Genomic DNA, 11,911 nt, shown 5'->3' on the forward strand with positions numbered 1-11,911 from the left:
CTTATAAGATATAATTTACATGATACATATGCTTTATTACTACCGTTGACAAAATTGTTTCATGTTTTCAAAATCAAAGCTCTAGCACAAATATAGCAATCGATGCTTTTCCTCTATGGAGGACCATTCTTTTACTTTCAATGTTGAGTCAGTTCACCTATTTCTCTCCACCTCAAGAAGCAAACACTTGTGTGAACTGTGCATTGATTCCTACATACTAGCTTATTGCACCTATTATATTACTCTATCTTGACAATATCCATGAGATATACATGTTACAAGTTGAAAGCAACCGCTGAAACTTAATCTTCTTTTGTGTTGCTTCAATGCTTTTACTTTGAATTATTGCTTTATGAGTTAACTCTTATGCAAGACTTATTGATGCTTGTCTTGAAGTGCTATTCATGAAAAGTCTTTGCTTTATGATTCACTTGTTTACTCATGTCATATACATTGTTTTGATCGCTGCATTCACTACATATGCTTTACAAATAGTATGATCAAGATTATGATGGCATGTCACTCCAGAAATTATCTGTGTTATCGTTTTACCTGCTCGGGACGAGCAGAACTAAGCTTGGGGATGCTGATACGTCTCCGACGTATCGATAATTTATAAAGTTCCATGCCACAATATTGATGTTAACTACATGTTTTATGCACACTTTATGTCATATTCGTGCATTTTACGGAACTAACCTATTAACAAGATGCCGAAGTGCCGATTCTTTGTTTTCTGCTGTTTTTGGTTTCAGAAATCCTAGTAAGGAAATATTCTCGGAATTGGACGAAATCAAAGCCCAGGGGCCTATTTTTCCACGAAGCTTCCAGAAGTCCGAAGATGAAACGAAGAGGGGCCACGGGGTGGCCAAACCCTAGGGTGGCGCGGCCCCACCCCTGGCCGCCCGGCCTATGGTCTGGGCCCCCCGTGCCGCCTCTTGACCTACCCTTCCGCCTACTTAAAGCCTCCGTGACGAAACCCCCGATGCGAGAGCCACGATACGGAAAACCTTCCAGAGACGCCGCCAACGCCGATCCCATCTCGGGGATCCGGAGATCGCCTCCGGCACCCTGCCGGAGAGGGGAATCATCTCCCGGAGGACTCTACGCCGCCATGGTCGCCTCCGGTGTGATGTGTGAGTAGTCTACCCCTGGACTATGGGTCCATAGCAGTAGCTAGATGGTTGTCTTCTCCCCGTTGTGCTATCATTGTCGGATCTTGTGAGCTGCCTAACATGATCAAGATCATCTATCTGTAATTCTATATGTTGCGTTTGTTGGGATCCGATGAATAGAGAATACTTGTTATGTTGATTATCAAAGTTATATCTACGTGTTATTTATGATCTTGCATGCTTTCCGTTACTAGTAGATGCTCTGGCCAAGTAGATGCTTGTAACTCCAAGAGGGAGTACTTATGCTCGATAGTGGGTTCATGCCTGCATTGACACCTGGGACAGTGACAGAAAGTTCTAAGGTTGTGTTGTGCTGTTGCCACTAGGGATAAAACATTGATGCTATGTCTAAGGATGTAGTTGTTGATTACATTACGCACCATACTTAATGCAATTCTCTGTTGCTTTGCAACTTAATACTGGAGGGGGTTCGGATGATAACCTGAAGGTGGACTTTTTAGGCATAGATGCAGTTGGATGGCGGTCTATGTACTTTGTCGTAATGCCCAATTAAATCTCACTATACTCATCATGATATGTATGTGCATGGTCATGCCCTCTTTATTTGTCAATTGCCCAACTGTAATTTGTTCACCCAACATGCTGTTTGTCTTATGGGAGAGACACCTCTAGTGAACTGTGGACCCCGGTCCAATTCTCTTTACTGAAATACAATCTACTGCAATACTTGTTCTACTGTTTTCTGCAAACAATCATCTTCCACACAATACGGTTAATCCTTTGTTACAGCAAGCCGGTGAGATTGACAACCTCACTGTTTCGTTGGGGCAAAGTACTTTGGTTGTGTTGTGCAGGTTCCACGTTGGCGCCGGAATCCCTGGTGTTGCGCCGCACTACATCCCGCCGCCATCAACCTTCAACGTGCTTCTTGGCTCCTCCTGGTTCGATAAACCTTGGTTTCTTTCTGAGGGAAAACTTGCTGCTGTGCGCATCATACCTTCCTCTTGGGGTTCCCAACGAACGTGTGAGTTACACGCCATCAGTGTCCAGCGGTGGAGACGGCGGTGATGATGGTGGAGATGATGATGATGGTGATGGTGATGATGTCCAGCTCGATGACAGTGACGATGGCGTCGATTTCCCCCTCCCGGAGGGAATTTCCCCGGCGGATTCCTGCCCACCGGAGAGCTCTTTTCTCTCTGGTGTTCTCCGCCCCGCAGAGGCGGCTGTAACTCTTCGCGAGGTACCCTCTGTGGCTTAGGTTTTCGGGACGAAGGGTTTCGCGAAGAAAAGGAGGCGAAAGGGGCTGTGGGGCCCCCACACCACATGGTGGCGCGGCCAGGCCATGGGCCGCGCCGCCCTATGGTGTGGGCCCACCCTGGGTCCACCTGGCTCCTCCTTCTGGCTTCCTTCGTCATCTTGAAAAATAGGATTTTTGGTATAATTTCCTTCCACAGTTGATCTTCCGAAATATTGCGTTCTGACGGTGCTTTTTCCAGCAGAATCCTGGCTCCGGTGCTTGATCCTCCAATAATGATGAAACATGCAAAATAGATGAAATAACATAAGTATTGTGTCCCAATATGAAATATATCAATGAATAACAGCAAATTATGATATAAAATAGTGATGCAAATTGGACGTATCAACTCCCCCCAAGCTTAGACTTCGCTTGTCCCCAAGCGAAACTGAGCTCGATAAACAGGACCACATGTTTATGGAGTGAAGAGTCAATAAATAAAATATGGACAAGAAGCATCATATTCATTCGCACAAGACATTATAGTAGTCAGCTTCCTCTTACAACTCAACTTGAAACAAGTATAAGGTAATCACAAATAAAGGTGCATAAGAAATCATAATTGGTGATGGCAAACTTCGTTCTTGGTCAGAGAACAATTAACAGATTATACTTATCTCATTGAGCAGCGCTCTCATGTTAAAGTTTATAAGGCACAACTTGCATACTCAATCATACTGGTCTCTTCATGATCATTGATAACATGCAAAGCTATATTCATTCAGATAAAACTTGTACTAAACAAGGAAGAATAAAAGACATGATGAAGCAAATCACAATATAATGGTTTGATCACAACTACTCAAATGCTTGCTTGAGATGGAGGGAAATAGGTTTACTGACTCAACATAAAGTAAAAGACAGGCCCTTCGCAGAGGGAAGCAGGGATTAAATCATGTGCTAGAGCTTTTTCAGTTTTGAAATCATATAAAGAGGGTAAAAGTAACATTTTGAGAGGTGTTTGTTGTTGTCAACGACTGGTAGCGGGTACTCTAACCCCCTTGCCAGACAAACCTTCAAAGAGCGGCTCCCATATTATTTTCATTTTATGTAGCACTCCTTCCAACCTTTCTTTCACAAACCATGGCTAACCGAATCCTCGGGTGCCTGCCAACAATCTCATACCATGAAGGAGTGCTTTTTTTTATTTTAGTTTTATTATGATGATGACACTCCCCCCAACCTTTGCTTACACAAGCCATGGCTAACCGAATCCTTCGGGTGCCGTCCATCAATCACATACCATGGAGGAGTGTCTATTTAGTTTAATTAATTTGGGACTGGGAATCCCATTGCCAGCTCTTTTTGCAAAATTATTGGATAAGCGGATGAAGCCACTAGTCCATTGGTGAAAGTTGCCCAACAAGATTGAAAGATAAACACCACATACTTCCTCATGAGCTATGAAACATTGACACAAATAAGAGATACTAAGTTTTGAATTGTTTAAAGGTAGCACATGAAGTATTTACTTGGAATGGCAGAAAATACCATGTAGTAGGTAGGTATGGTGGACACAAATGACATAGGTTTGGGTTAAGGTTTGGATGCACGAGAAGTATTCCCTCTCAGTACAGGTCTTTGGCTAGCAAGGTTAATTAGCAAGCATAAGAGTTGAGGGAAACAAACAAATATACATGTGATAGAAACAATCATGCATCTTCCTTGTAAGCACAAACAATTTTAACTTCAGAATAATAAGCTATGAGCTAACAAGAAAGAAAGACAATGAAACAACTACATGTATTTCTCTTTTCTACTTAAACCTCAAAGTGTTGTTGCTATTGACCAATGCTAAGTTTGCCAAAACCAAATAGATTTATTCAATGCTCCCAAAGTGATACCAATACTAACAACAAGGTAAATCATATAGTAGAGATTGCAAACTAGAATAAGATGTGCAATATGTAAATGATAAGACTTCTCATTAATATTCTATAACGATAACTCACACCAAGGGATACATAGATAACCAACTAAAGGAGAGATACTTCCAAACTGCAACCCATCTTATATGATAACTTCCCTACTCATGATATGACACTACTTGACAATAAAAGTAAAAGGTAGTGATGATGTGATACCGCGGCACTCCCCCAAGCTTGAAACAAACCAAGGGGATGCCAATACCGATGATGAATTACTCCTTTGGCGATGGTGGTGATGAATTCCTGACAAGCTTCTCAATAATCTCCTGAAGCTCATCAATCCTGTATGTGAGATTGCGAATCATCTCTGAATTGTGCTCGACGCGGTTAAGGAGTCTGTCCGACGGCGAGTCCCAGCTCTTGGAGTTATTTCCCCACTCTTCAGCCTCAGGCTCCTTCCCTCCTGATAGAGATGTTTTCGGAGCTAGGTAATGATGTGGAACCGCTCCTCCAGTGCGAATTCTTGCGCTCTTGTTTGCACTAAAAGGGTTGTCCACCACCTTGATGCTTGTGATGGTAGCACGCGGGTGTGCGCGCGAATCTTCCTCCACCTCTTCTTCATCCTCTTCCTTGACGTCCTTGTCTTCCTCTTTCCACCCAAGATCTCGATCATCTTCATCCGGAAACTCCTTGCCCTTGTTCTTGGAGACCATGGTGCTTCTAAACTGAAAACAGATCCTGGCAGAAACAGCTCGAAACAAAACACGTCGAGAAAACGATATACGGACCTCCAGGGGTCTGGGGAATTATATAGAAAAAAATTTCACGACAAACGGAAAGTACCAGATCGAACCAGAGTCGGAAAGGGGCGACGGGGCGGCCAGACCATAGGTCGGCGCGGGCCCAGGTCAGGCCGCGCCGCCCTATGGTGGCACCCCCTCGTGCGTCCTTTCCACTCCGTTTCGAACTCGTAATTTTTCATATTTTCCAAAAATAGCAAAAATATTGTTCGGAAAGTAAATTGCGTACTTTTCATTACCAGTACTGTTACCTATTCAAAGTCGAGTTCTGGCGGACTGTCAATTTGCCCTTTGATAAAAGCCTCCGGTGTTTCCACTTGAATAATATCAACATCAACATTATAGGAATCACCTGAGATATAATGCTTGAGTCTTTGTCCATTCACCACTTGCGTAGCATTGCCTTGGAGAGAGCTAATTTTGATTGCTCCTGAACGATACACCTCCTCGACAACATATGGTCCTTCCCATTTCGAGAGTAATTTCCCTGCAAAGAGTCTTCTGAAGACGGAAAAGGTCCCATGAAGTCAAATCCCCAACAATCAAACGGTTCAATAACAAGAGTATAATTCATAGGCATTTCATTACGTCTGGAGATATTACCAACCCTTTGGCATTCATCACAAGATAAAATAAACTTTCTCGCATCCTTGAAGAGAGTTGGCCAATAAAAACCTGATTGTAGAACCTTTTGCGCGGTTCTTTCTCCGGCGTGATGTCCTCCATAAGCACTACCATGACATTTACTCAATATCTCTTGTTGTTCATATTCGGGAACACATCTTCGCATAATACCATCCACTCCTTCTTTGTATAAGTGTGGGTCATCCCAGAAATAATGCCTCAAGTCATAAAAGAATTTCCTCCTTTGCTGAGCTGAAAAGGTTGGAGGCAAGTACTTGGAAACAATAAAGTTAGCATAATCAGCATACCAAGGACTGTCTCGCGAGCTCACCTTTATTACAGCCAATTGTTCATTTGGAAAACTATCATTAACAGGAACAGGATCATAAGCAATATTTTCCAATCTAGACAAATTATCAGCAACAGGATTATCAGCACATTTCCTATCTACAATATGTAAATCAAATTCTTGCAAAAGAAGTACCCATCTAATAAGCCTCGGCTTAGCATCTTTCTTTGTCATAAGGTATCTAATTGCAGCATGATCAGTATGAATCGTAACTTTTGAATCAACAATATAAGATCTAAATTTATCGCAAGCAAAGACTACAGCTAATAATTCTTTTTCAGTTGTAGCATAATTTCTTTGAGCAGCATCAAGAGTTTTACTAGCATAATGAATAACATTTAGTTTTTTATCTACTCGCTGTCCAAGAACAGCGCCTACAGCAAAATCACTAGCATCACACATAATTTCAAATGGTAAGTTCCAATCAGGAGGTTCAACTATAGGAGCAGTTGTTAAGGCTTTCTTTAGAGTTTCAAAAGCTTCCTTACAATCATCATCAAAAACAAATGGTACATCTTTTTGAAGAAGATTAGTAAGAGGTTTTGAAATCTTGGAAAAATCTTTAATAAATCTCCTATAAAACCCAGCATGACCAAGAACACTACGGATACCTTTAACATCCCTAGGATAGGGCATCTTCTCAATTGCTTCAACTTTAGCTCTATCAACTTCAATACCTCTCTCAGAAATTTTATGTCCCAATACAATTCCTTCATTAACCATAAAGTGGCATTTCTCCCAATTAAGAACAAGGTTAGTTTCTTCACATCTCTGCAAAACTTTATCAAGGTTTCGCAAGCAACTATCAAAAGAATTCCCATAGACGGAAAAATCATCCATGAATACCTCTACAATACTCTCACAAAAACCATGAAAAATAGCAGACATGCATCTTTGAAAAGTAGCAGGAGCATTACATAAACCAAAAGGCATGCGTCTATAAGCATAAGTTCCATAGGGACAAGTGAAAGTGGTTTTCTCTTGATCTTTAGCTTTAACAGCAATTTGTGAAAACCCAGAATAACCATCAAGAAAACAAAAATGAGTATTTTTAGACAATCTTTCTAGCATTTGATCAATAAATGGTAAAGGGTAATGATCTTTCTTAGTAACTTTATTAACTTTTCGAAAATCAATGCACATTCTATACCCTACAACTACTCTTTGAGGGATGAGCTCATCATTATCATTAGGCACAACAGTCATTCCTCCTTTCTTGGGAACGCAATGCACAGGACTAACCCATCTACTATCAGCAATAGGATATATAATACCAGCTTCAAGAAGTCTTAATACCTCATTCCTTACCACTTCCTTCATCTTCGGAATTAGACGACGCTGATGTTCAACAACAGGCTTTGCATCATCTTCCATATTAATAGCATGTTGGCAAATAGAAGGAGAAATCCCTTTCAAATCATCAAGAGTGTAGCCAATAGCGCCTCGGTGCTTCTTCAATATTTCCAATAACCTTTCTTCCTCAATCTCTGAAAGCTTAGAACTAATAATAACAGGATATATTTTCTTATCATCAATATGAGCATATTTGAGATTATCAGGCCAAGGCTTTAAATCAAAAACAGGATCTTCCTTTGGTGGCGGTGTTGTACCCAAATCTTCCACCGGTAAATCATGCTTGAGAATAGGTTGGCGAAGAAAAATTTCCTCAAGCTCATCTCTTTCTTTCCTAAAAACTTCACTCTCGCTATCCTCCAAATGTTGCTGCAAAGGATTATTAGGAACAAGAACAATAGATGCACACTGTTCCATTTTAAAATCATCACTAGGCAAATCAGCTTTATAAGGAGTTTTGGTAAATTTAGAGAAGTTAAACTCTTAAGATTCACTAGCAAATTTAGTCAAAATTTTCTCTTTCTTGCAATCTATAATAGCTCCACAAGTATTTAGAAAAGGTCTACCAAAAATAATAGGACAATAATCACTAGCAGCAGAACCAAGTACCAAAAAGTCAGCAGGATATTTAATCTTACCGCATAAAACTTCCACATCTCGAACAATACCAATTGGAGAAATAGTTTCTCTATTAGCCAGCTGAATGACCACATCAATATCTTCAAGTTCACAAGAATCAATTTCGTGCATAATCTCCGTGTAAAGCTCATAAGGAATAGCACTAACACTTGCACCAATATCACATAATCCATAATAGCAATGATCACCAATTCTAACAGATAGCATAGGAACACTAGCTTGTTTGGGTTTATTAGGATGTGAAACAATATTAGAAGCATCTTCACAGAAAATAATATGACCATCCTCCACATTTTCAGTCACAAGATCTTTAACTATTGCAACAGCAGGTTCAACTTTTATTTGTTCTTCAGGTTCTACAGGTTTCTTTTCACTTTTATGAACCGCACTATTTATAACAGAGTACTCCTTCATTTTAGCAGGGAAAGGAGTTTTTTCAATATAAGCTTCAGGAATAACATGATCAGCAGTTTCAACTACAACGCATTTATTAATAGATGAATCAATTTTATCTTTATACGGTTCATGATACTTATCAAAATTCTTCTTTGGAAATACATAATGAGAGGCAAAAGCTTTATAAAGATTTGCGGCAACTTGAGAATCAAGACCATATGTAGCACTCATATTACGAAATTCATCAGTATCCATAAAAGCTTCAATGCATTTATAATCATAAATTATACCTGATTCTCTATCCTTGTCGTTCTCCCAACCTTCAGTATTTTCTTGGATCCGATCAAGAAGGTCCCTTTTAAACTCTTCTTTGTTGCGTGTAAATGATCCAGAACAAGAAGTATCCAGCAAGGTCTTGTCTTGAAAAGAAAGTCTTGCATAGAAATTATCAATAATAACATTACCAGGAAGCTCATGAATGGGGCATTTGAGCATTAAAGACTTCAATCTCCCCCAAGCTTGGGCAATACTCTCTCCATCATGGGGCCAAAAATTATATATGCGATTCCGATCCTTGTGAATTTCACTTGGAGGATAGAACTTAGAATAAAACCGGGGCACAATATCATTCCATTCAAGAGAATCCCCATTATCCAGTAATTTATACCAATGCGCCGCTTTACCAGACAGCGATAAAGAGAATAGTTTCTTCCTCACTTCATCCATAGCAATACCTGCACACTTGAAAACCACATAATTCATGCAAGAACAATAAATGATCTCCAGGGTGGACAGTTCCATCCCCTTCATAGCGGTTATCCATAACACGTTCAATAATTTTCATAGCTATTTTATATGGTATCACTTCCTCACCTGGCGCCTCACCCACTACCGTTGCAGTAGTAGTAGATTTCCCAAATAAAAATTGAAGAGAAGATCTCTCCATAATGACTTATAGCAGCAGGCAGAAATAAAATCAGCACAAACAGTAAAGGTTTTCCTTACCAATTCCACTTACCAATAGCGCTTCACTCCCCGGCAACGGCGCCAGAAAATAGTCTTGATGACCCACAAGTATAGGGGGTGTATCGTAGTATTTTCGATAAGTAAGAATGTCGATCCCAACGAGGAGCAGAAGGTGTTGACAAGCAGTTTCGATGAAGGATTCACTGTAAATGCTCACAGACAAGTATTCAGGGGGTTTTGATGTAACAGTTGAATAAAGTACGAGTAAGTAAAGTGCGAAAGTAACAATTGCAGTGAGTGGCCCAATCCTTTTTAGCACAAAGGACAAGCCGGTTTGTTTACTTATAATGACCAAACGTTCTCGAGGACACACGGGATTTTAGTCTAGTGCTTTCGCTACATACGGCTAAATAATCTTCATTGTTATGATAAGTGTTGTGTGGGTGAACCTATGCTAATGTACCGCCCTTCCTAGGACTAATACATACTTGTGATTATACCCCTTGCAAGCATCCGCAACTACAAGAAAGTAATTAAGATAAATCTAACCACAGCCTTAAACTCTGAGATCCTGCGATCCCTCCTGCATCGATATACCAATGGGGGTTTAGGTTTCTGTCACTCCGGCAACCCCGCAATCGGCAAACGAGTACAAGATGCATTCCCCTAGGCCCATAAATGGTGAAGTGTCATGTAGTCGACGTTCACATGACACCACTAGAAGAATAACACCACAACTTAAATATCATACCATTGAATATTACTCAACCATAGTTCACTACTAACATTTAGACTTCACCCATGTCCTCAAGAACTAAATGAACTACTCATGAGACATCATATGGAACATGATCAGAGGTGATATGATGATGAATAACAATCTGAACATAAACTTGGTTCAATGGTTTCACTCAATAGCATCAACAACAAGTAGAGATCGATACCGGGAGAGTTTCCCCTATCAAACAATCAAGATCAAACCCAAATTGCTACGGCGGTGACGGTGTCCAGCGGTGGAGACGGCGGTGATGATGGTGGAGATGATGATGATGGTGATGGTGATGATGTCCAGCTCGATGACGGTGACGATGGCGTCGATTTCCCCCTCCCGGAGGGAATTTCCCCGGCGGATTCCTGCCCGCCGGAGAGCTCTTTTCTCTCTGGTGTTCTCCGCCCCGCAGAGGCGGCTGTAACTCTTCGCGAGGTACCCTCTGTGGCTTAGGTTTTCGGGACGAAGGGTTTCGCGAAGAAAAGGAGGCGAAAGGGGCTGTGGGGCCCCCACACCACATGGTGGCGCGGCCAGGCCATGGGCCGCGCCGCCCTATGGTGTGGGCCCACCCTGGGTCCACCTGGCTCCTCCTTCTGGCTTCCTTCGTCATCTTGAAAAATAGGATTTTTGGTATAATTTCCTTCCACAGTTGATCTTCCGAAATATTGCGTTCTGACGGTGCTTTTTCCAGCAGAATCCTGGCTCCGGTGCTTGATCCTCCAATAATGATGAAACATGCAAAATAGATGAAATAACATAAGTATTGTGTCCCAATATGAAATATATCAATGAATAACAGAAAATTATGATATAAAATAGTGATGCAAATTGGACGTATCAATGGAACAAAGAAATCCATCCCACATAGCAAAAGAGGCAATGCGAAATAAAAGGCAGAATATGTCAAAACAGAACAGTCCGTAAAGATGAATTTTAAAAGGGCACCAGACTTGCTCAAATGAAAATGCTCAAATTGAATGAAAGTTGCGTACATATCTGAGGATCACTCATGTAAATTGGCATAATTTTCTGAGTTACCTACAGAGAATTAGGCCCAGATTCGTGACAGCAAAGAAATCTGTAACTGCACAGTAATCTAAATCTAGTATGAACTTTTCTATCAACGACTTTACTTGGCACAACAAAACACAAAACTAAGATAAGGAGAGGTTGCTACAGTAGTAAACAACTTCCAAGACACAAATATAAAACAAAGTACTGTAGCAAAATAACACATGGGTTATCTCCCAAGAAGTTCTTTCTTTATAGCCATTAAGATGGGCTCAGCAGTTTTAATGATCCACTCGCAGGAAATAGTATTCGAAGCAAAAGAGAGCTTCAAGAGGCAAATTCAAAACAAATTTAAGTCTAACATGCTTCCTATGAGGAGGAATCTTGTACACAAATGAATTCATGAAGAACAAAGTGACAAGCATAAGAGGATAAAACACGAGTAACTTCAAGATTCTTGACATAAAGAGGGGAAACTTAATATCATTAAGATGCATACAACCATATTTCCCTCTCTCATAATAACTTTCAGTAGCATCATTGATGAAATCCACAATATACCCATCACTTAAAACATTCTTATCATGGTTCATATGCATAGAAGTATCATTAAATTTGGCATAAGAAGAGTTATTCTCATCAATAGTAATTGGAGCAAGATTATTATCAAGAATTTGAACATGGTAACCAAGTTGCATAC

Source organism: Lolium perenne, chromosome 1, assembly GCF_019359855.2.
Source record: "Lolium perenne isolate Kyuss_39 chromosome 1, Kyuss_2.0, whole genome shotgun sequence".
NCBI classification, from domain to species: Eukaryota; Viridiplantae; Streptophyta; class Magnoliopsida; order Poales; family Poaceae; genus Lolium; species Lolium perenne.